Here is a 24,266-nt window from a genome sequence, read left to right as displayed (position 1 = left end):
CTTGGAAACTGCATTTTCTCAGTTTTTAGGGAAACTCCAGCTTTATTTGGGAAAAAAAAATATTTCTGATGAAAAATGTGCCCATTTAGAGGACCCCCTTCTTTTTTCTTGTTTATTCTTCCTTATTCTTTCCCTTTTTCCTGTGTTCTTTTCATTTTTTTCCTTCTTTCTTCTTTTTTTATCTTTTTTTCCTTTTTCATCTTTTTTTTCTTTTTCATCTTTTTTCTTCTTATTTCTTTTCCTTTTTCCTTTGATTTTTTTTCTTATCTGTTCTTCCCCTTTTTTCTTTTCTTTTTTATTCTTATTTTCTTTCCTCTTTTTGTCTATTTTTTCTTTCTATCTTTTTCTGTTTTTCTTTTCTCTTTTTTCTTTTTTATCATCTATTTTTTCTTTTTTCTTCTTGTCTTTTTCCTTGTTATTTTTCTTTTTTCTTCTTTTTTTTCTTTTTCTTTCTGCTCTTTACTTTTCTTCTTTTTTAATTTTATTTTTTTCTTTTGTTTATTTTCTCCTTTTTTTTCTTGTTTGTTTGTTTGTTTTCCAAAAACAGCAAGAGAAATCATGCAAACAAATCCAAGAACTTCCTATAGAAAAAGCCCCTGGGCTCCTGAGCAAGCACCCAAGTGAAGAGATCTGATTTGCCAAAGAACCTGCAGGACCCCCCTTTTTTATCAGGAATACTGCATCCATCAGAAAATATTCCTGGCTTTTTACAGGACTCAGTCAAAACTCCCTGAGAGCTCTGTGGTCTCCTTGGGATGGGAGACCTGTGCTTTGTTTTGGGTGTCCAGTGGAGGAATTCCATCAACAGGAACAACTGAAGTGCCCCACAAAACCACAGAACCATGGAATTTCAGCTTGGAAAAGCCTCTAAGATCACCAGGTCCAACCATTCCCAGCACTGCCAAGGCCACCACTGCCCCATGTCCCCAAGTGCCACATCCACGTGGATTTGAAATGCGTCAGGGATGGGGACTCCAACAGTGCCCTGGGCAGCTGTAGGCAGAGAAGATGAACATTGTCCCTGTCCCTGTCCCTGTCCCTGTCCCTGCACTGCAGCAAACATGACTCCTGCCACTTTCCCACCTCCTCCTAGCTCACAAGCCATTTGGAGCTCAGCCACAGCCCTGGAAGAGAGCCCAGATATTGATGTTCCTGGACCTTGGCTCATGGCAGCCAGTGTTTGGCTTTGCAAACAACTGCTGATTAAACAGAAATTCCCTGCCGGCCAAACAAAAAGAATCTTTCCTTCCCAAGTTTTGCCCATCCATTTCTATGCCTGGGCTGAACCAGGAGTGTTTTGCCTGACAAAATCTCCTCGGCAAATCCAAGCTTTGGCTCACACCTGTGCTGATGCTCCCAGGGATTCAGAGCCTGAAGAAACTGAGAGATAGTTTTGGATGAGGGGAAAGATAAACTAACACTTAGGTAAAATTCCAAATCATCTTCAGTGCTTTCCATCAGCCCTGCAGGGTTTGGTTTCTGTCCCTAGCCTCAGTTTTCACTGGTGACAGCCAGTCCACAAACATCACTTTATACAGCCCTTCAAAGTGCCCTCAATTTCTCCAAGACAAAACTGATGTGAGAACTCTGCTGTTGCAAAGTTGAGATGCAAAGATATTATGGTGAGAATAAATAATAAACAGAGAATAAACAATTACAACTTGAGCCAAAATAGCTCCAATTTGACTCAGTCTGGCCTCCAAGAGATCACTCTGTCCATCCCAACAAGGTTTTGTTATGCCCAGATGGAATCTGTGCCTTCCCCCAGGTTTGTGTTTTCATTGCTCGTGATCCTGCTGCTTTCAGTTCTGGTGGAACTCTACAGTTTGTGGTGCTGTACATCCCAAAATATTTATAAAGGGAGTAAAGTAGATGATGTTTGGGAACAAAAATAATAAAGATAATGCATTGTTTTGAAGGCAGGGGATGGCTGGAGGCTGGCAATTGTTGACCATGAGCTCATCCACAGTGTGCTGTTAAAATGATATTCACAGTTCACAGAATCATGGAATATCCCGAGCCAGAAGGGACCCACCAGTCCAACTCCTGGCCCTGAACAGACACCCCAACAATCCCACCCTCTGCATTCCTGAGAATGTTGTCCAAACACTCCTGAAGCTCTGGCAGCCTTGGGGCTGTGCCCATTCCCTGGGGAGCCTGGGCAGTGCCCCATCACCCTCTGGGAGGATTCCTTTTCTAGCCATGCATTTAGGAATAAATGTTATTTTTCCATCACAACTTATTTCTCAAAGCAGTATTGCCCACCCCCACCCCACCCACCCCCCCGAAGTAACACTGTTTTCCCAGCAGCATCTTCAACACCAAACCCAGCATCTTGGTGGCTCAAACCTGAAATGTTTGGATTTTCAACATTTTTCACTTGCTTTTAGCCTCATTCTCCCACAGTGGGAGTTTCCTGCCTGGAATAAATCATGGAATCACTGAATGGTTTGAGTTGGAAATGACCATGAAGTTCCTCTACTTCTAACCCCCTGCCATAAGCAGGGACAAGAAATCTCTAACAAGGTTCCACCACCCCTTTTCCCCTAAGATCCTAGAGGAAGATGCTTATTAAGAAATGTATCAAAAAAAAAAAAATGGAGCAATTCTCTTTAGGCATCAGAGAGTGATCCATTGGAATCAATTTTTCTTATTTCTCAGCCTTTGTCTTGCCAAGTTAATATTTTCACTGAACTGAAAGCTTGTAAGAATGTAAAGATAGAAATGTCTTCATCCATCTGTAACTGCAATGGAATCCCATGGAATAAAATCCAAAGAGAGTTTCCAATTGTCTTTCACACTTCCATTGAAGTGGGTTCTTCTGGAAGGAGCTTGGCATCCTGCTTTGGGATGACAGAAAAGATGCTGGATTATTTCAGTGATGCCCTTTCTGGGTTTGCTCTGTCATTGCTGCTCATCTCTGCTCAAGAGTCTGGAAAGTCATCCAATTTCCCTTGGACAAGTGGCACTCTGACCTGGACAGCAGTTCCTGTCAGTGGAAATATCCTTTAGTTGATTGACTTGGAATCAGTGACATGGAGGGAAAAGCCTCTGGTGTTCCCTTACTAATCATGGAAAAGCCAAAGGAACTTGTAGGACACGGTTACAGGAAAGCAGCAAAGCACCTGCATGAGTATTTTGAGTCCCAAACATCAAAGAGCCACTAAATCCATGGAGAATAGCTCTGAAAATAACATTTGGATGGAACTAAGTACAGACAAAAAAGAGCTTTATCCCGACTTATTCTCACCAGCCTAAAAAATCTGGAGGAGACTGATGGAAACAGCTTAATGAAAGGTGGCATCCTTGGAAGAAGGGGAAATATTCAATTTGAGGGAGTGCCTTGGGCTGAACCCAGTTTTTAGAGAGCTCAATCACCTCTGGGCACTGAACTAAGTGACCAGAGGAGGCTTGAGGGCCTATCTAGAGAAAAACTTCTCTTAAATGCCTGACTCTGAGGTTGCAGGAGAATATTTCACATCCTCACTTCCACTTGGATGGAAAATGGAAACAGAAGTGGTTTGCTGCCTTTGATTCCAGAACCAAGAAGTTCAAAACCAGAGTTAAAGTCAGATATTTAGGAGAGGAAAACAGTAGGGAAAAAAAAACCCTAAACCAGCTTGATGATGAGGTTTGGGGCAACTCTTGCTCTGTTCAAATCCGCATTCCCAGCCCAAGTGGTTTGGCTGTGGGAACAGCTGGACCTCAGGAGTCACAAAGACATGGGATAAAACCAAGGTAGCTCTTGATATTTTTTCCCCAGAATGAGGAGAGTTCAGATGAACTCTCTTCTCTTAGGCTTGGATGAAACTGGAAGCTGTGCCTGGGTGCAGATAGCAGGGCTGGAGAAGTCTCCTGCAATTTTCCCTCTGAATTTTCCCTCATGTGAGTGAGCCGCAGGGGCTAGTGCAGGGTCCCCATTTTCCTTTTGCTTCCTTCACGCCCTAAACAATCCAGAACGGGTCACAGGGCACCCCCACCCACTTCCAGCCCAAGTTTTAGGACAAAGAAAAGCAGCTGCCTCAAAGAGAAGGCCTGTGATGGCGTCACCCTCGTTGAACTGCCTCACCAGCGTTTTTTAGGGCAGTTTAAAACTCCATCAAGGCGCCATCAAACCGCCTCTCACTTCCAAACCCAAATGGCCATGGAATGGAGCCCAGAGTGAAATGCTAAATTGGATCCCATCAAACCAGAGTCAGATCACACAGGCTAAGCGGGAATGAATGGCTCCTAACGACAGAGTTCATCATTATGAAGTAATGACAAAGGATACAGAACCAGCGAGGTCTCCAGCAGAGCAGTCAACCCTTCACTGCCCCCTCCCCTCTCTCCAACGCCTGCTGATTTTTTCCTATTAGGGTGAAACTTTTTTTTTTTTTTTTTTTTTCCCCTGCAGTGTGTGTTTTCTCCCTGTAACTGCCAAAGGGTTTCAGGGCTCATTCAGGATAAATTATTCAGTCTGAACGGAGATGCCATAAATCTTAAATGGCAAACAATAGATGATTCTCCCTTTAGACACACGGAGCCTGCAAAACTAATCTCCTGCTAACCAATGGTGTGTCCCACTCCAGCTGCTGATGGCAAAATTTACAGGGGATAGCATTTGTTTCCTTATGTGCATCTATATTTAGGTTGCCACGGGGCCTCCCCTTCCCACAACAACGTGTGAACTGGTCACCATAGGAGAGAGAGACAGGGAAAGAGCTCACCCAGTTTGGGAAAGGCTCCATCATGGAAACTTCCAGCTGTTTTGCCTGTTAAACAAGAACACTTGAAAGTGGAAAAAGGAAGGAGCAGCTTGTGTAAGTGAATTAGGATTAGAAGCCCCATGGGTTGTTTTGCTGAGATTTAAGCCTCTCACGTAGCGGGACTTGTGCTTCTCTCATTGGAAAGCTTGGCGTGAAATCCATACTGTTTAAAGCAATTTTATGCACGTTGAACCCAGTGGACCCATCTGGAATGAGGTGAAGCTTCAGACCCACCTGCAGCACTTCAATCCCTGCTCCATAACCCAGGCGAGCTTCTCCTTTTACCTCCTCCAGAATTCAAAGCACAGACATAAGTTTGCAGCATCTGGAGGGTGTTGCTGCTCCTTAAGGAGGAGAACCAGCTCCAAACACAGAAAATCCCCAGCAGAGCTTGGGTGCCAGGAACCAGCTGAAAGAACACTGTGGGCTAGCACTAGCTCCGGCCACCGCTCGGGAACAGCTGCCAGCGGATCCTGGGGAAAGCACATTTGCCCTGGCTGGGTGAGGAGTTGGCCTTCTGTGTTTAAATCTTTCCTCACACTGCACACCCACTCCTCCCCATCTGCCATCTGCCAGGCACGCCGTGCCCCGGGCCAAGTCTGGAGCCAGCAGAACCTTCCCCAGCCTGGATCTGCCCGAGCGCTTCCACACGCTCCAACTGCTCCTCTCCACCCTGAGAGCAGCCAAGTTGGGAGCTCTGCTGCCATTCCCCCCTACCCCCAGATCAGCTGCTGCTAGGGCTTCTCTCTACCTTCCAGGGCCATCTGGACAAGCTCAAACCTTGTGCCGAGGGGAATGGAGGAGGGCCAGCAGCACCTTGGGAAGAAAGTTACAGTCTGGAAGGTTTAAGTGCATACATGAAATGCTCACGGCTTCCTCGAGCTCCTTTATGTCTGCCAAGTCCTCTGGGGATGGCATGGACTCCTAATGGATGCTGCATTAGCTAATCCGGTGATTCAATTACTTCTAAATACTCTCTGGTGGCCGGGGCTGGCCTTCCTGCTCACTTACTGGAAATAGTTGCTCTTCCAGGGGGTGGAGAGCAGAGTTTCCATTATAAGAAGCATCCTCCTCTGTTTCCTTTGTGTTGTCCTTCCACAGGGAGTGCTCAGCTTCCAAGGGCAGGGAGGGAGGCAGACAGACCTGACTGAGATCCAGTGCCTCCCTTCCTGGCTCCATGACTGGTGAGTCACACCAGCCCAGCACAGCGATCTCCCAGTAGTCACAATCTGCAGGGAGCTGGCCCATACCCACCTGGCTCAGGTGAAGCCAGAGGTGCTGAGTCCTGGGGACACTCAAATCCCTGTCAGGGAACAGAATCCAGGTGATGTCATGGGTTGCCTCACCCATTTGCTATGGTCATCCTTCAGCTGGACAGCCCTGTGTCCAGTGTTGGGGTCGTGACACCCATGGAGGGCTTGGAGAGTGTCCAGGGAAGGGTCTGGAGAACCAGGAGCAGCTGAGGGAGCTGGGAAAGGGGCTCAGCCTGGAGAAAAGGAGGCTCAGGGGGAACCTTGTGGCTCTGCACAACTCCCTGACAGGAGGGGACAGCCAGGGGTGATTTGGGATCTGCTCCAGGGAACAGGGACAGGAGCAGTGGGAATGGCCTCAAGGTGCACCAAGGGACTTCTATTGGATATTGGGAAAAATTTCTTCTCTGAAAGGGTTGCCCAGGTAGTAGAATCACCATCCCTGGAGGGATTTAAAGCCATGTGGATGTGTCACCTGGGGACATGGGTCAGTAGTGACCTTGACAGTGCTGGCGGATGGTTGGATTTGAAGATCTTACAGTGTTTTCCCAACCTAAATGATTCCGTGGTTCTATGATCCTTTCAGGGGATGGTAAAATTGTGGATATTGGGCTGGACAGACACTTATCCAAGAAATCATTATGCCTTCTACTGCCCAAATTCACATTGTCCCTGTGAAGGGACATTTCTTCATTTCCTACACACTCTGCCTCTGGATAGGTAAACCTGTGTGTCCTACAGCAAACCTTAGTGCTTTGCAGTATGGACAGAGATCTATAAACCTAAGATCATCATTAGTCTTAGTTCTTGAAAATACAGATGAGATGAAAGACAAATTTGTCACTCAGAGGAGTAAGAAGCTCCTGCCAGAGAAGAGGAGGTTTGATCCTGGAATGTAGGGTGGCTGCAAATTGGGGTGGATACACACAGGTTAATAGTGTTCCCCTCTAGAAAGTGCTCAGTCAGACCACAGGAGAGGCTGTCCTCAGTCTTATGTGGCTTTTACATAATAAAACACTTCCTCAGAAAAACAATTTCTTAGAAACAGAAAAACGAGGAAAGATTTGCACAGAATGGGAGGGCCAGCACACTTCCCTTTGATTAGTCAGGGATAAACCTTCAAAGAAGATCCACTTTTGGCTTAACTTTTACATTAGGATTTCTATATTCACTTTTGACCAGGGAAGATCTGAAGTATGTACAAAATGTATTTTCTACATGCCCTTGAGAGGGAAAGATAAAATCTTGCAAGCTTCTGCCAAAAACTTCATATGGCCAGAAACCACAAGGCAGACTTCTTACACTGGTTCTTAGCCATAAAGAACAGAAGAGACCAAATGGATATATTTAAAAAATATTAAAAATTAAAGCACATTAAAAAGAAATATATTAAATATTCAAAAGTATATCTAATATATATGTCTGTATATACACAAATACTTCTCTTCAGGGATGTTCCAGTATTTTCAGGGCTGAAAAATCCCGGTTATATTTAGGGAAGACCCTTTGTCTTAATCCAGCAGTCGTGGGTGGGACACATAACATGGAGAGAATGGAAAGGGAGGTATAAAGAGAAAACCTTCAACACAGCACAGGCAGAAGAGACCATAAAGTCAGGGGAAAAGACCCAGCCTGAAATTCAGATAAATAGTACCTTGTCTTAGCACTGCAGAACTAATTTAGAGAAGAAATTATGGATGAGGAAGGACTGGGATTGCAGTCACCTCGGAAGGTGGAACAAAGTATGAAATAACTTTGTTCCTGTAAGCCCGGATGTGCAAAGTTCCTCCTGTTCTTTGCCTTGGTGTGTCAGGAGACAACCATGTGGTTGTGGGGACCACTCAGCCCCAAGGACAGGCTGCCAGGGGACAGCCAGGCCAGGCCCTATTTAACATCCCTAAAACCCTTCTCAACCCTTCAGACCAAGCCTCAGGCATGCAGGAATAGCCAGAATGAGACAGGAGGACCAAAGGGATTTCCAAGCCCTGTTTGTGCACCTCCTTGGTGGCAGTGATGGAGTTAACTCTACTCCCATCTCCATGTGCAGCAGGAAGCTTGCCAGAGGCTCCAAGTGTGGGAAATCAGCAGACACACCTTGGGAACAGATTGTTACCTGGGCTCAGCTCCAGGTGAGAGCATTCCATGGTCACAGCTGAGTGTCCCTGTGTCACAGCAGGGCACTGGGGACCTGCAAAGAGGAAATGGTTTTGGATCTCCACCAAGTCCTGGTAGCCACTGCTCCACCAGCATTCCTTGTACGTGGATGCTTCGTGTTCTTCCCCTGGCAACCCCCAGCCTTCCACGCTGCTCTCAAGGGGTAGAAGTTCCCCAAATCCATCCTGAATCCTTCCCCTCATGCTGATCCCAGTGCAAGGACCACTGGAATTTCTGGTTTGAGCCACAGCAAAAACAGTTTAGTTGGGTTACAGAGCACTGATAGGCACCAAAATCTTGTGAGAGTCTAGAGGGGGTGAGGTGGGGACAGCAGCAACCCCTCTCCTGGCAGCCAGTTCACCCAAAAGGCTCCTCTGTCCACCTGAGGAGCACCTTCCCAAGACAATGGACAAGATCCAAGAGGGAACTGCCTTCTCCACCATTATTTCTGGGGCAAAATCATCAATTGAGCTTCAGGTAGTGGAGCCACACCATCAAACCCCCTCCTAAAACCTGCCAAATCAGAAAACACAGCTGTCAGGAGACCTGGGTAAATTCTGGAATGTGATCCATTTAGCGGGAGGGAAATCCCAGAAAATCCACAGCTCACCCACTGCTGTTTCCTTGACCTGGAACTCAGACATAGAATGATGGGCCTGTTATTTGGGCTGGAGGGAAAATCCATTAGAAGCCAACGGTGTAGAGCACGCAGTGCACGTCGGAGCAGCTCCAGCACAAGACGGGGGGACTCCATCTGCTCCAGCCAGCTTTGTCACAGTGCCACACTCACATTTTATTTGTGCATCCTCCTTGCAATTACCAGGATCTACACAGGAACCTCCTCCTCGGCCCCTGTTTGCTCTCTGCATGCAGAGAATTCAAAGCTGTGCTCCCGACAGCACCAGGAGTTAGAGTAGAATTGGCTGCAGCATCACCAAATCAGCTGGAAAGTTTGCAGAGCTGCAGCAAGGCAGGAGGGCTCATTTTTCTCAGCTGATGAAAAGCCTGGAGAGAATTTTTATTAAATCCATTGAGGGGAAACCCCAGGATCAGTGGCAGAAGGGGACAAGGGGTTGTTATGGAGAAAAATCCTCTCTTAAACCACACAGAACTCTTGGAGAGAGGCCCAGCAGAGGCACGATGAATTATGAAAAATTATCAACAACTCCCACAAATGAAATGGTCACAGTGCTGTAACAAATCAGCTGTGAAAAATACACACTCAAACCCCTCTGGGAGGTGGAAGGCAGACTTTGTGATGATATGGCTTCATTACAGCCCACACAGCAATCAGGGGACAAGTCCTTCCACAGGCAGAGCTGCTGTTTGCCCACTGAACCCAGAACAGACCCACCAGGGTCAGATCCAGCAGCCAGACACCAAACAGGTGCTGCTGAGAAGCATGTCTGTGATGTGTAGCTTTGAAAGCCTGTCCTGTACTTTGAATCCTTGCTCTGAACCCACCCCAATCCGTATCCCTTCTCTCTGAGGCCTTCTGCTCCTTGGTGTCTGTCCCTGACCACGAATTCAGCTGTGCCTGCTGCTTGCACAGAGCCTTTCCCTGATGTACTGCCTGATGCCAGCTTCTGCCACTTCTCTGCTCCTTGATTTTGTTTCACTGGTTTTTTGTCTTCCATCCAACTCTGACCATCCCCTGCTTGTGCTTTGCACAGCAACACTCACAATTTGGGGACCTCCAACACTGGAGAGCTGGCTTAGCTCCCAATCTTAGAATGGTTTGGGTTGGAAGGGACCTCAATGATCATCTCATTCCAACCCCCTGCATAGACAGGGACGCCTTCCATTATCCCAGGTTGCCCCAAGCCCCATCCAGCCTGGCCTTGGACACTTCCAGGGATCCAGGGGCAGCCACAGCTGCTCTGGACAGCCTGTTCCCGTAATAACCTGTATCCAAACACAGCAAATATCCAGGTGTCCTCTTTCCACTGCAGGATTTGCATCTGCAACCTTCCTTTTACATGGAATGCAGGATTGGAAAGCAGCCTGGCAGAAGAATTGGGGTTTTACCATCAAAGAGGCCAAAAGGAAGCTGGCCAAGTGCCTTACCCATAGGGAGTCTCTGCGAAGGAATCCCTCACCACCGTGGAGCATTTCTGTGGCAGATGCTCAACGGAGTTCATTAGAAAGAAATAATCTCTCCTCCCCAGACCACCCCTGGCCCTCCTTCTCAATTCAGGTGGAGAAAGGGGCTGGAGAGAGGAATGTCTCTCCTTTTCAAGTGCTTCCTCCTCCATGCTACAAAGTGCTGCTCCCACCCTCCAGCAGTCTGTGCAAAGTGGGAACGTGCAGCACATCAACCTTTCACTGGGAAGCAGACTCCCAAGGAACAAGTCCTCCTATTTTCTGCAAGTGAACTTTAAAGAGGAGGAAGCCTTTGTTTCTCAGCTCCTTTCAGATGCTGATCAATACCAGAGCTTCAAACCCCCACAAACACGCTTTTCCCTGCAGTCAAACCAAGCCTGGAGACTCCTTCTGATGCTGGGCAGCCTTTCTTCCAGCCCTGCTTCCCCACCCCTCTACCAGCAGAGAGGGACCCAGGGCCAGCACATTCTGTATTCCAGCACATTCTGTATTCCAGCACACTATATTCCAGCCAGCTCCACATCCACACAGCCACTTAGTGAGCAGTGACCAGTGCCACTACCTGGGGTGGGCCAGTAGAGAGGGTGACATCTCGGTGATACAGGGCAGCCCATCTCCATCCCAGCTGCATGTCCAGCTCATCCATAATGCAGCTGGGCTGCTCACAGCTTCTCCCTGTTGCTTTCAATACCGAATGAGCAGGATCATGAGCACTGATCATTAGCAACAACAGACAGAAGGATCCCAAGGGCAAACTTTATGTTATATTCATAAAACCAACCCTCACGCAGGCAGGCTGGCTCCCCGTGGCAGGGCTGCTACTCAGAGCACCTTGGAGAACACAGGTTTTATTTTAGCAGTGCCCAAAAAAATCAAGGCCACCTTATGCGAGGCACAACATGGTTTTTAAGGAGATCATCTCTGCCCTGACAAGTTTAAAATTCAAATAGTCAAGAAAATGTGTGAAGGGAACAAGAGACTTAGGGAGGTGAGCTGGCTTTCCAAAATCAGATTGGAAATAAGTTCAGGCTGGGAATGCCCCTGTGGTGTACAGCGAGGCAAAATGACAGCAGCATGGTGGGACTGTCCTCTTAAGGAAACATTTAAATATTTCAGGTGTTGGAGTGTTTATAATTTTTCTTGGTCCTGCACCCTGGCCATCAGGAATTTATATCTCTGATATTTAGCCTGAAGTGCTACTCTACTCTGCCATAATCCAGTTTACTGCCCAACATTATTTCTGCCCTCCTCTGGTTTTTACACACTTCAGAGATCTCTAGTGTTTTAGGATCTGTTGTAGGATGTGCTCCTACCTGTCATTGCCTGGTGGAATTACACACCTGCTCCCTGATCCTCTCACTCCTCTTCCCTGAATAATTCTGGTTTGTGAAAGGAATTCAGGTTATACTGTGCCAAATTACCAGCACTGGTAATTCAGAGGTAGCTGCACAAGAGAAAACTATTTTTTTTAAGATGATGCCAGAAAGTAGTGTTTCTCACCCTGAATATGTGCCACCACCGTGTGTAGACATCTGGCAGGTACCTGACAGGATGGCACCACAATGTCACACACTCAGCCCAAGCCTTGGTAAAGTCAGGTCAATTTAAACTGAGGCAGTGGCCTGACAACTTCTTCCCATCAAATCAGCTGGGAGCAGCAGCAACCTATCTCTCTGGGATACAGCTGATCCCTCAGTCTGGATTCATAGGGATTAAAGAAAAACCTCTGACCTCATTTGGGACCCATATACAGAGACTATAACACCTGATGCCAGCCCAACGCCATGACTGGCTGTGGCCAGAATTGTGTCAATGCTAGATAAAAATTCATGTTTGAAACCACCCTCCGTGGCTGCAACATCCTGTGGGGAGAAGACCATTCCTTTGGAAACCAGGGAAGGATGTCTATAGCAGTATTATCCATATAGCTATAGAGAAATAAATACATAAATACATAAATTGAGAAAGGAAGCAATGAAGGCATGACTGTTCTGAGCAACCTGGCCTAGTGGAAGGTGTCCTGCCATGGCAGAGGGGGTGGAACAAGAAGGTCTTTAAGGTCCTTTCAAACCCAAGATACTCTGTGATTCTATAATTTAATTATTTTTTAATATTGGCTCATGCAAAGGTAGTTTGGAATTGTGTGTTTTGCAGAGCCAGAAAAGCACCAAATCTCACCAGGATCTTCATTTGGGTCTGGTACCCTGCAATTTTTTTTTATTATTACTGATTCAGGCATGGGAGATCATTGAATTTTCTGGGGATAATGAAGTGAAGGCACTTGTTGGGATTCAGGAGGACACAATCGTTTTGCAGGCTGTTCTTCACAGAGAAGGTGAGGAGGCACAGAAGTAGAATATGAAATTTTACATGACCAAGCGTGAAGTGACTCACAGGGGTAGGAGCAGACTCGAGCCCAGTGCAGTTTAAATAAAGCTGAATGAGCAACACAAAGAAGTAAAACCCAGACTTCACCCACAGAATCAACATTGCATGGGGATGTAATATAATGTCTGGGGGGTCAGGAGGTCAGCAGGAGAAGCAGGTGAGGACACCAGCAGGCTCAGCTAACAACCACTAAGGTAGTTAGGAGGAGACTCATCTGCTTCCCTTTCTGATGCCAAGCCCCATCCTCAGCTGCTCCTCGAAGCTGTCAGGACTTGGGCTGCTCACACCCTGCTTCCTGATCTTTATTACTTTGCCAGAGTTTAATTGGCCCAGTTGATGCTTCCTGAGCTGGGTGCCTGCTGCAGGCTGGGGAGCTGGTTATTGGTGGTGTTATTTGCCAGAGGATGTGGAAGCAGGAAGGAGTGGAGGGATCTTAGGTTTCAATATAAAATGAGTGCAATGCATTCTGAGTCAAAAATATATCAGACAAACCATGAGAAAAGATTGTTTCAGCTTTCTAGAGGAGCAGGGCTGGCTCTTCCATGCTTTGGAATAGGGTTTTGACACGGGAAAAGAGACATGGAGTCATTCTGATACCTCGGGAATGGCTTTTTTCTACTCCCTGGGAGTCCTGTATTTGCTAAGTTAAAAAATCATCCAAACACTTCAGCTTTCCAGTTATTCAAGAAAAGCTTGTTAGTACATGGTGACCACATCCCCTGAGTCATTTGTGTGCACTGGCCATGCTCCTTCCCCTCACCCACCCAGGAAAGCAGCTGGGTAAACCCTGAAAGATTTGCCTTGCTAGCCCACCCCAGTGATGGTCCCCACTTATTTAGGGCAAGAATTTGGGGCAAGAAAATTTTTCTCCATCAACTCATCAGGGCCCCTTTTTGGCGTCCCAGGCAATGACTGAAGAATGGAATGGAATGGAATGGAATGGAGTGGAGTGGAGTGGAGTGGAGTGGAATGGAATGGAATGGAATGGAATGGAATAGAATAGAATAGAATAGAATAGAATAGAATAGAATAGAATAGAATAGAATAGAATAGAATAGAATAGAATAGAATAGAATAGAATAGAATAGAATAGAATAGAATAGAAAGTATTTCAGTCAGAAGGGCCCTAGAGTGACCATCCTGCCCAACTGCCTGACCAGTTTAGGGCTGTCCAAATTTTAAGGGCATTGTCCAAATGCCTCTTCAACCCCCAGATCTGGGGCATTGACCATCTTTCCAGGAAGCCTTTTCCAGTGTTTCAGTGAAGAAATAATAAGCTAATATCCAGTTTAAACCTTCCCTGGCAGAGCTTTGAACCATTCTTACATATCCTTTCAGTGGATACCAGGGAGATCAGCACCTCCCTCTCTGCTTTCCATCCTCAGGAAAATGTAGAGAACCCCTCAGCCTCCTTTTCTCCAAACTAGACAAACCCAAAGTTCTTGGACATCCATCACAGGACATTCCTTACAGCCCTGTCACCAGCAAGAACAAAGGAATAAGAGAGAATAACTTGACACAATCAGGTGTTAGCTGAGAGTCTCTGGATTTATAGGACAGATATTGATTGTCCAAACTATGACAAGGCATCATTTTGGGGTGCACTGTTGGGCTTGGACCAAAACCTCTCCAAGAATCCTGCTCCCAGCCCAAATCCTGGCCTCTGTTTGTCAGCACTGACGTAGCCTGGTGCTCCCATCCCACAATTTTTCCACTGTCAGGAGACAGAAATGAGACTTTTCTGCTCAACACAGAGAACCCATCACACTCAGCACAACTCTGCAGGATGAATCTCAGAGATTAATCCTTGCGACAACCAACACAGCAGGCACGAATAAGGAATTCATGGAAATTCAGCCTTTTTCCTTATAAAAAATGGAGAAAAATAATAATAAGAAAGAAGATGTTTATAACCCTGAGCAAAATGAGCATCAGTGTTTTAAAATCAAAACTAGGAAATGCCCAAATTGCCAGTGTGGATACTTGAATCCAACCCCTTTCATATATATTATTACATTATAATCTTTGTTACATGGCTGAATAGGTTTTGTCTGCAGAGTTTGGCTCCCAGGACACAACTTTCTTACAGAGGCAGGCACCAGGTTTCGAGCTCTCATTCAGAGGGAAACCCCATCCCTTCTTTCCATGGGATTATGAATTTCCTTTCAAAACACTCTCCTGAGATGAAGCTGTGGTATAATCCTCACATTAAATTCTAGGAGCTGATACAAAGATAAAAAACATACATGCATTAGGACTGCTTGATTTCAGCTGCAAAAGCTCATTTCTTTCCAAAGCTGAGCCTTTTTTAGAGATTTCTTTGTTAGATCTCTAAGGCACCATTAATTTTTAGCTGCAATTTTAACTACTCAACATTTTTACAAAGTGGCTTGTTTGATTTCAATGAATGGTCAACAAATAAGATTTCTCTCTAAATTACTTTCTGTCTGTGCAAGATGAAGGGATTTTTGTGGGAGAGCCAAGGCTGAAACAGGGCTGGTCACAACCCAAAAATTCTCTTTTGAAGGAGAAGAAATGAAAAATCAAGACTTCATTTTTAAAATTAATAATTGGGATTTAAATGTTTAAAATATATTAATGAATCCAAGACCTTCTATAAAGGATGAGAGGGCAAAAAGAAGTAGAGTCATGGTCAGGTTGTGTTTCTGGAATGAGCTTAGGCCAATATTTAGTCCCTGATCTGAATCAGGCCACTGCTGCAGACCACATCCTTCACAGCTCCTCTGCAGTAAAGGAGACAGACCCTGGTTTTAAATAATGGGATCTTTAGGGCAGTTTTGCTTCCCTTAATAAGTCAATGAAACTGGAGATTTGGTAAACCCTAAAGTTTTAAGTGAAAATGCCACACAGTCAACAAGAAACAAAGAATAAATCGGAAATCCCAGAGTAACTTGGGCTGGAAGGGACATGTGGGGGTCTCAGGCTCAGCTCCCCACTCAAAGCAAGGCCAACTCCAAAGTTAGATCAGCTCTGAATTCAGATGAGGTTCCTCAAGGTCACCTCCTTTGGCTATAGGTTCAGCAGAGAAAGAATCCAGTGTCATGGTTTAATCCCAGCTGGAAACAGCTCCACACATCCATGGGACTGGGAGATAATGGGAAGAGTAACAGTGAGAAATCCCATAGGTTGGGATAAAGACACTTTCATAAGGAAAACAAAAAACACTCATGAGCAAAGCAAAGCAAGGAATTGATTCCCCACTTCCCATCACAGCCATTCCCAGGACAACTGGGCTCCATCACGTGTAGTGGTGACTTAGGAACACAAACAGCATCACCCCAACCACCCCCACGTCCTTCTCCTCCCAGCTTGAAATATTGACCATATGGTCTGGAATGTCTCCTTGATCACTGGGGTCAGCTGTCCTGGCTGTGACCCTTCCCGAACTCTTGGTCTGGAATGCCCCTTTGGTTACTGGGGTCAGCTTACCTGGTTGTGACCCTTCCAAAGTTCTTGGTCTGGAATGCCCCTTTGGTTACTGGGGTCAGCTTACCTGGCTGTGACCCTTCCCAAACTCTTGTGAGGCTCAGCCTCCCCAGGGCTGGGTGGAATGAGGAGTTTAAAATGTCTCGGCTCTGTGCAAGAGCTGCTGAGCAATAACCAAACATCCCTGTGTTAGCAAATCCAAACCAGCCCAATTCCAGCTTCTGTGACGAAAATTTACTTTACACCAGCCAAAACCAGCCCATCCAGGGATTTCCCTTGGAAAGGCTCCTCAGTCATGAGCAGACACTTGTGTCCAGGGGCTCTTCTACCTCTGACTGTAATTGTGTCCAGATGCACCAGAGTAATAATTGCCTTGTCCACATCCCATTTCTAAGACATGGATGTGTCCATCCACTGCCCCAATCCAAAAATGTCCCAGCTTTGGAAACTGTCACCAAAACTGTCTTACTTTGCAGTGGGATAACCCAAACCAGATTCCCTGCTCTCTCAGAAGAACTTCACAGCCCTCATAATTAAAGCTCATTTAATTGCATCCATTCTGTGTTCTCTATAATGTCATGCTAAAGAAACAAGTGCTGAGCGTGTCACCAGGCAGAGGTGCGACAAAGGAGATGTTCCAGGCCATGGGAGCATCTCATGAGGGGCAGCTTTGGTGACATCCTCCCATCCTTTACCCTCATGCAATTAGAGCTCTTCTCCTAATTCCTGTCCCCACGTGGGCACAGGCCACCGGCATCCTGCCCCTTCCCAACTTCTCAGCACTCATCTTCGTAGCCTTAATGTCCTTTTAACACAGAATTTGGGATGTAATTATTTATTTACACGACCATGCAGCCCGGAGGGTCTCACTTACAAGGCTTGCGTGAGAAGACTGTGATTACTGGGGCTCTGCAGAAGATGATTAAAGCAACGTGACTAAAGCGTTTCAAGTGATCTGTCCTGAAAAAGGGCAATGCATAAAGTGCCCTCTTCCTGCAGCTGCTGCCTGTGTTCAGAGACAGATTTGTTAACTGCAGTGACAAAAGGAAGCTTTTTCCCCCTATTCCTTCCCATCCCTCGGCGTTAATCAAATACAGCCCGCTCTGGGCTTTAGTCCCTCCAGTTGCCCGCTCAAATTGTTGACTCATTTCCAGGCAGCTCCACTCTCACCAGGCTCTTGACAGCAGCGAGGTGGGAGACGGCTCCCCAAAGGCATAATTTGAAGACAGGAAATTTTACAGAGCTGTCAAGGAGTTCTTCATTTGGGCTGCCGAGCCTTTATTGCTCATGACGTGCTGTAAAACAGAAAGGACCCAACTCGCATCTTGCACTTCAGGATGAGTTTGCAAGAGAGAAAAAGGAAAAAAAAAAAAAAAACAACCACCAGCAAGAGCACTGCTCTTCAGCATGGAGCTTATCTAAGCTGCTGCTCGCCAAGGGAGATAAATGTGGGCCCTCTCAATCTGATTATCACAGCCATTTCACAGGCTCGATACCATCGTTAATCCACAGGCCACTATGAAATTAAACTGCCTGATCTGCTAGGATAGAGGCCAGGCTTGAATGGCTGAGGCATGAAAAGGAAGGTTGTAAAAGGGGAGAATGGAGGAATTTCTTTTCATCCCTTGGTTTGTACAAAGCCAGGCTGAATATTCATGGTGGGTGGCAAAGTCTGGGAGAAACAGTGAGGGGGAAAAGCATGGCAATGGGAAATCTTAACTTGAGGGAGTTTGTCTGGCCACAGATATTTTCCCTAAACATTTATAATGGAAATGCTAGATGCTGCCTGCTTTTCATACACAGAATTGTCTATCTGCTCCAAAAATCACAGAATAAGCTGATTTAGAAGGGGCCCACGAAGGCCCTCAAGTTCATCTCTCAGCCCTGCAATGAGAAAGGAAGAAACTGAGGTGGAATTTACAGGGATTTAGGAGCATTTTCCAGCTGGACAAAGTGGGTAAGATACACCTTGGAATTACAAAAACTCTCCTGATAGTAGCAGCAGCCTCCTATCCTGCCTGTAAAGGTCAGGTTTCCATGAAAGCTATGTGGTCCTGTGGGAAAAATCATAAGCATGGCCATGTGGCCTTATCCAGGAGAAAGAGGAGAAAAGGATGAAGCAAAACCTGAACGTGGTTTGGATTTATAAACATGACACTCACAAGGAAGGATCTCATGAAAGAACCACTTTTCCAGAAGACAAGACCCCTCCTTCTAAATAACCCCCATGCTAAGGCAAAACTTCTCTACACAAATAACAGATTTGCTCCCCAAAATAGTTCCTCCTCAAACAGAGAAAGAAAGGAGGGAATTCCACCCCATGCAACCAAAAGTGTGATTTTTCTGAAAAGTGACAAACTCCACCAGTTTCAGTGATGTCACAGAGAGCAGATGTAGGGCTCGGTGACAAGGAGTAGACCTTGGATGTTCCCTGTCCAATTTCCAGCTCAGCAGCACCAATTCCACAAAAACAGAAGCAGCAGGAGAGTGTGGGAGAGGCTGGAAAGGCTCTCTTCATGGGTTGACCACCTTGCTTATGAAGAGGCAGAGCCACAGCCAGGAGTTGGAGCCTTTAGGATCAGAGCAGTCTGAGGAGTTATAAATGGAGGGAGCTTTTAATCTCTGAGTGAGCTACAAATCGAAAGTGAACCTTATTAACTTGCACATTTGGTGTGTTAAAAAATGAGAAGCGTTTCACCTAATGAGGAGCTCTTAATAGGTGGTGTTTTTTTGCTAAATTATCATATTAAGCAGAAGATAATTAACAAGCATTTTCTTAATGTGGTGCTCTACTGATAAAATCTCATTGTCTATAAATCACCAAGACACTGAAAAAAAAAAGAAAAAAGACAAAAATTGCTTTTTAATTGTGCTGGGCTTGATGGACAAAAAGTACAGGACCATTTCAATTGTTGGGGAACTAGGAGGAGAAGACAAGAATCTCCACCCTGCTGGGGCATGCATGAGGTCCCTTCAGGTAAATCAAACCCTTAGGGCTGTTTTTAAAAACACTTTACAGTAGTTAGGGACACTGATATATCCTTATTGAAATGGCTTCCTCAGGGGTATGGTGTGGCAGAAGCTTCAGAGAAAATATCAGCTCCCAGGGATACCTTAGAGGAGATGGGAGTGTTTAAGAGAAAAATAAATCCTAGAAAGGAAAGTGAGCCAAGATGAAGCCTTCAAGGTATTTTTTGACAGTAGTGGGATATTTAATACCCACCTGTTGTCAGAAAGATGCAGCACAGTGATGATGCACTGACTCAGTGTGGCCTTAGAGCAGGGAACTGCCAACACAGCCACCCCTGGATGGCTTGGAGAGCAAAACTTGGGGAACTTCCAAAGCACCAAGGCCTCACCAGGCCCCTTTCAGCTGTGGCCAGCACTTCTCACTGTACACCAAGCCAGGAGATGTTGGACAGGGCCCTCCAGTAAATCCAGTGCTGGAAAGACAGGTTGGAATTGGTGGGAAGCTCGTCCCATTCCACGTGGTGGTTCTACAATGTCCTGCATCTCACTTTGATTTCTACCAGTTTTTACTCCATGTAGCCATCAAAATAATATCTAAGAGTTTTCTGCATTAATTCTAATCCATGTGTCTCTATCCCTTGCTTAAAGACATAAGAAAGCTGTGGTTAAACCCAAAGCTGATCTGCAATTTCCCTCCTGTTCCCCCCCAATCCAATTGTCTATTTATCAGGACAATGTCAGCACAGGAGTGTGGTTCTCATTTCTGGCTACACGAGTAGGATGGAGGCAGCCCTGAGTTCCCAACACCCAACACCACCTGCTTTGTTGGGACATTTACTTGACAAACCCTCCCTCCCAAGCACAGCTGACTTGTGACTCTTTTCCACCCAGGCTCATCCTCCCAGCTCTTCCCTGTCATTTGCACCACAACTTCCTCACTGGGAAAAATCCCTGCTTTGGTGCCTTTCAGCCTGGATCTGACCTGCCTGGATCTGACCAGGATCTCGTTTTTCCTGCAGAACAACCACAGAATCACAGACAGCAATTCCTGAGATGTCTTGGTAGCTTTTCTAGAACTGCTGAATTAATTTCAGCCTGTCCTCATAGTTCTGCTGTTTCACAGCTCTGCCTTTCATATCAACTTTGCCCCTTCTGTCTGTAGGGGAATTCAGGTGGATTTTGCAGGGAGAAGGATTCCCTGTCCACATTCCCCCAACATTTTCAAACTGTTCTGGCTCAGAGTGACACAACAGTTCCTTTTTTTTGCAAGTGACAACTTGCTGTTGGCATGGGTCAAACCAGAGAGCAAAGAACAAAACCACAGGAATCAAGCACAGAAGCAAAGAGGAGAAAAGCAAAACCTTCAAGCCCAAACCCTCTCCAGGCATCTTGGAGTTTGGGTGTGAATCCTTAATTTCTAGTTAAGAATCCAGAGCTATCCAGAGCAGCCCAGCTGCCCTCAGGAATACTCATGAATTTGTGGGCATGGAAACAGATCTCAGATCTTTCTGCTCTCATGGAAAGTCACTGGAACAAAAGGAGCCTTCTGATGGTCACTATAAAACTGTGATGGAAGTCCCACAGTCGTCAGCCCACCTGGCAAATATACATGAAACTGTACATCCAAGGATCCCAGAAAACTGGCTTAAATTCATCACATGGCCACATCCTAAAAATATCTAAACTACCCTCACATGATCAGAAAGGAGAACAATGGATTTTTGATGTTCCAGCTACTTTCCATCCTTCTATACTTGATACATGGAGAGGAGAGGAAGGGTTCCAGTGCAGAAAACCCCCAAAAGCCTCTAATAGCTCATGGTGAGCTGCATCCTAAGAGGGAAAAGCTGGAGGACCCCTGGATGGATGGATGGATGGATGATGGATGGATGGATGGATGGATGGATGATGGATGATGGATGGATGGATGGATGGATGAATGGATGGATGGATGGATGGATGATGGATGGATGGATGGATGGATGGATGGATGGATGGATGAATGGATGGATGGATGGATGGATGATGGATGGATGGATGGATGGATGGATGGATGATGGATGGATGGATGGATGGATGGATGGATGGATGGATGAATGGATGGATGGATGGATGGATGATGGATGGATGGATGGATGGATGGATGAATGGATGGATGGATGGATGGATGGATGGATGGATGAATGGATGGATGGATGGATGGATGATGGATGGATGGATGGATGGATGGATGGATGATGGGTGGATGATGGATGATGGATGGATGGATGGATGGATGGATGATGGATGGATGGATGGATGGATGATGGATGGATGGATGGATGATGGATGGATGGATGGATGGATGGATGGATGGATGATGGATGGATGGATGGATGGATGATGGATGGATGGATGGATGGATGATGGATGATGGATGGATGGATGGATGATGGGTGGATGATGGATGATGGATGGATGGATGGATGGATGGATGGATGGATGATGGATGATGGATGGATGGATGGATGGATGGATGAATGGATGGATGGATGGATGGATGATGGATGATGGATGGATGGATGGATGGATGGATGAATGGATGGATGGATGGATGGATGGATGAATGGATGGATGGATGAATGGATGGATGGATGGATGGATGATGGATGGATGGATCCATGAATGGATCCAAGGATGGATGGATCCATGGATGGATCGATGCATGGACTGGTGAGGAAGAGCTGGGGTCTTGCAGGCTGGAGATGTGAGAAGCCAGAGATTGGTTGCATTGCAGGAATTCTGGCAGGGAATGGTTGTCAGGAAATGGTTTGCTGGGAACGGTTCCTCTCTGTCTTGTCTTGTGCCCCAGGCCTGGGACCAGGATTGAGGGAGTGGGTGCTGCTCTGCCTCTTCCCACCTTGCATGGGAAAAGGAGAGACAGAGCTGGAGAGACAGTGTGAGCTGAGAAGGGATGAGAGTGGAAAATCAGGGAAGAAGGAGGAGAAGAGAGCCCTCAGTGTGACCCTGTGTTGGAAGGGGACCGGCTCCAACCACAGCTCCCATGTTGTAACCTGCTCTTGGCACTTTATTTTATATCCAGCAGCACCAGGACTTGTTAGAGGTAACTCAAGACCACCAGGAGCCTTCATCCAGAGCTCACACAGTGGAAACTCTTCCATCAACACTCCCTCCCTGACAGCCCCTCTTCCTTTCCCTTATCCCACCTCTAGGTAACAGCCAGCACTCCACTGGAATTACCTGGGGCTGCTGCTGCACCAGCTCTGACCTCTGCTGCAAATGTTTTCAGGGCAGGATGGCTGGCAGGGAGCCCTGGCTGAGCAGTGGGAGCTGCACACCCAGGGTGTATTTTCTCTCCAGCCAGAGTGGAGAGGGCAGGGTTGTTTGTGGCTGTTGCAGTGAATTTCTTCTGTGATTTATGGGCAGGGAAAATCCATTTGTAATTTCAAACTGCTTTCAGCATTCGTGTGTCTGCATGTATGTAATATATAGATAATATAAAACTTAACTACATATATATAATCTATATATTATATCTATTACCTTATGTAATATATATAAAATCAAACCTAACAAAAAGAGGAGGCACAGGGGTGTTTGCCAGGCTTGCAACTGGGAATGTGCAGCAAGTTTTAAAATTACCACAGCATTTCCAGAGCATTTAGCCACAAAAGCTCTGGATTGAATTGCTTAGCATCCCTCCCTGTCTCCCTGTGACTCCTCTGTGCATCACAAAGCTCAGGATCACCATTTGAAGTTTCAAAAGGAGCTGGTTTTGTGAATGAGATAATCAGGGCTGACTAATCAACCACGCTGCCTCTGTGTAATCCCTGCACCTCCAGAGCAGGGAACAAAATGTCCACATATTCCCCTGGGCTTTCCCTTGGAGCTGTCCATGGGCCTGTGGCAGCAGAGGAAGGAAGGATTATCCTGTCAAGAGAAGGAACTCATCTCTGCTCTTACAACTGGGGCCTCCTTAGGCCAAATTCCAGGTAAAGAGCTCCAGGAATGAGGCATGGGGCCACCAGCCATGGGTGTTGGCCACCTTTGGGTCTCTGTGTAGATGGTACAGAGGTGACCTATAGGAACTTATAGCAATAGATATTCCTTATTATATTACACTGTGGAAGAAGCAGTCATCATGATTCTGTCAGTAAAATTCCGAACCAGTTTCCCCAGGATTTTAATAGCATCTGATTTATTGCATTTGGTGATCCCCGTTGACCAGGAATGGGAAAGTCCCAGAGCCCTAAACCCTGTGGATGGGACATATCACCCATGGGATTATCATCCCCTCCAGCAGCTGAGAACAGGTCTCAGTCACATCTTTATATCCTTCTAGGAGGTGAAATCCCTTCCCAGCCCATAAAGGGTGCCAGGCTGCCTGGCTGAGAGGTGCAGGACCAGGGAAAAGGAAAGCTGGGGGGGGCTGAGGGTGTAGCCTGGTGCTCAGAGTACCTGAGGGAGGGAGGGGAGTTCCTCTGGGCTGCTCCTGCATTTCACTACAGAGCTCTTGGATCAAACAGGCAGCAGAACCTGGGAGAAATCCCAGAAACTCCTAAATCCCCAATGGATTTATTTGCTGTGGAGGAAGTGTGCGCTGTGCAGGGAAAGCTGGGCAGGAGGGTGCACAAATGCTCACCTGTGGCTGGCAAAAAAAAGCACGTGGCTGGCAAAAAAAAAGTACATTGCTGGAGTGAATTTGCTGATTAAAACAGAGTTGCCTTGCTGAAACCAACAGGAGTGGTGAACATCCATCCTTGGGATGTAAACTTGCTCTGCACTTCGGTTTAAAACACAGAAAGCTGCTTTCCCCTTTCTACAAAATCCACTCCAGAAAGAAGCAGCTGTTCCTGTTGACTGTCTTTGGAGAGCTCTGCTCCCTCCAGGCAGAGGAATCCCCTGTGCTCACACACATCCACACCCACTTCTTCCTGCTCTGAGCATCTCCAGAGGCAGCCATCGCTCTCTCCAAAGCACTCTGCTGCTGTCAGTGGTGATAGGCAATGTAATAATCCCTTTTATTGGGTCAATACATCACCTGGAACACAGCAGCCATCCTTGTCTGCAGGTGATGGCCAAAGAGTGACCTGTGTGAGTGGGTAGGATGGGCTGTTCCAGCTCCTGGTCTGGCCTGAAAGGCAGGTAGGGGTTTTTTTTTCCTCTTTTCCAACAGGTGAGAGTATTTTTCTCTCTTCCAACAGGT

This window comes from Cinclus cinclus, chromosome 4 (genome assembly GCF_963662255.1).
Source record: "Cinclus cinclus chromosome 4, bCinCin1.1, whole genome shotgun sequence".
Lineage (NCBI taxonomy): Eukaryota > Metazoa > Chordata > Aves > Passeriformes > Cinclidae > Cinclus > Cinclus cinclus.
This window is presented reverse-complemented; position numbering follows the sequence as displayed.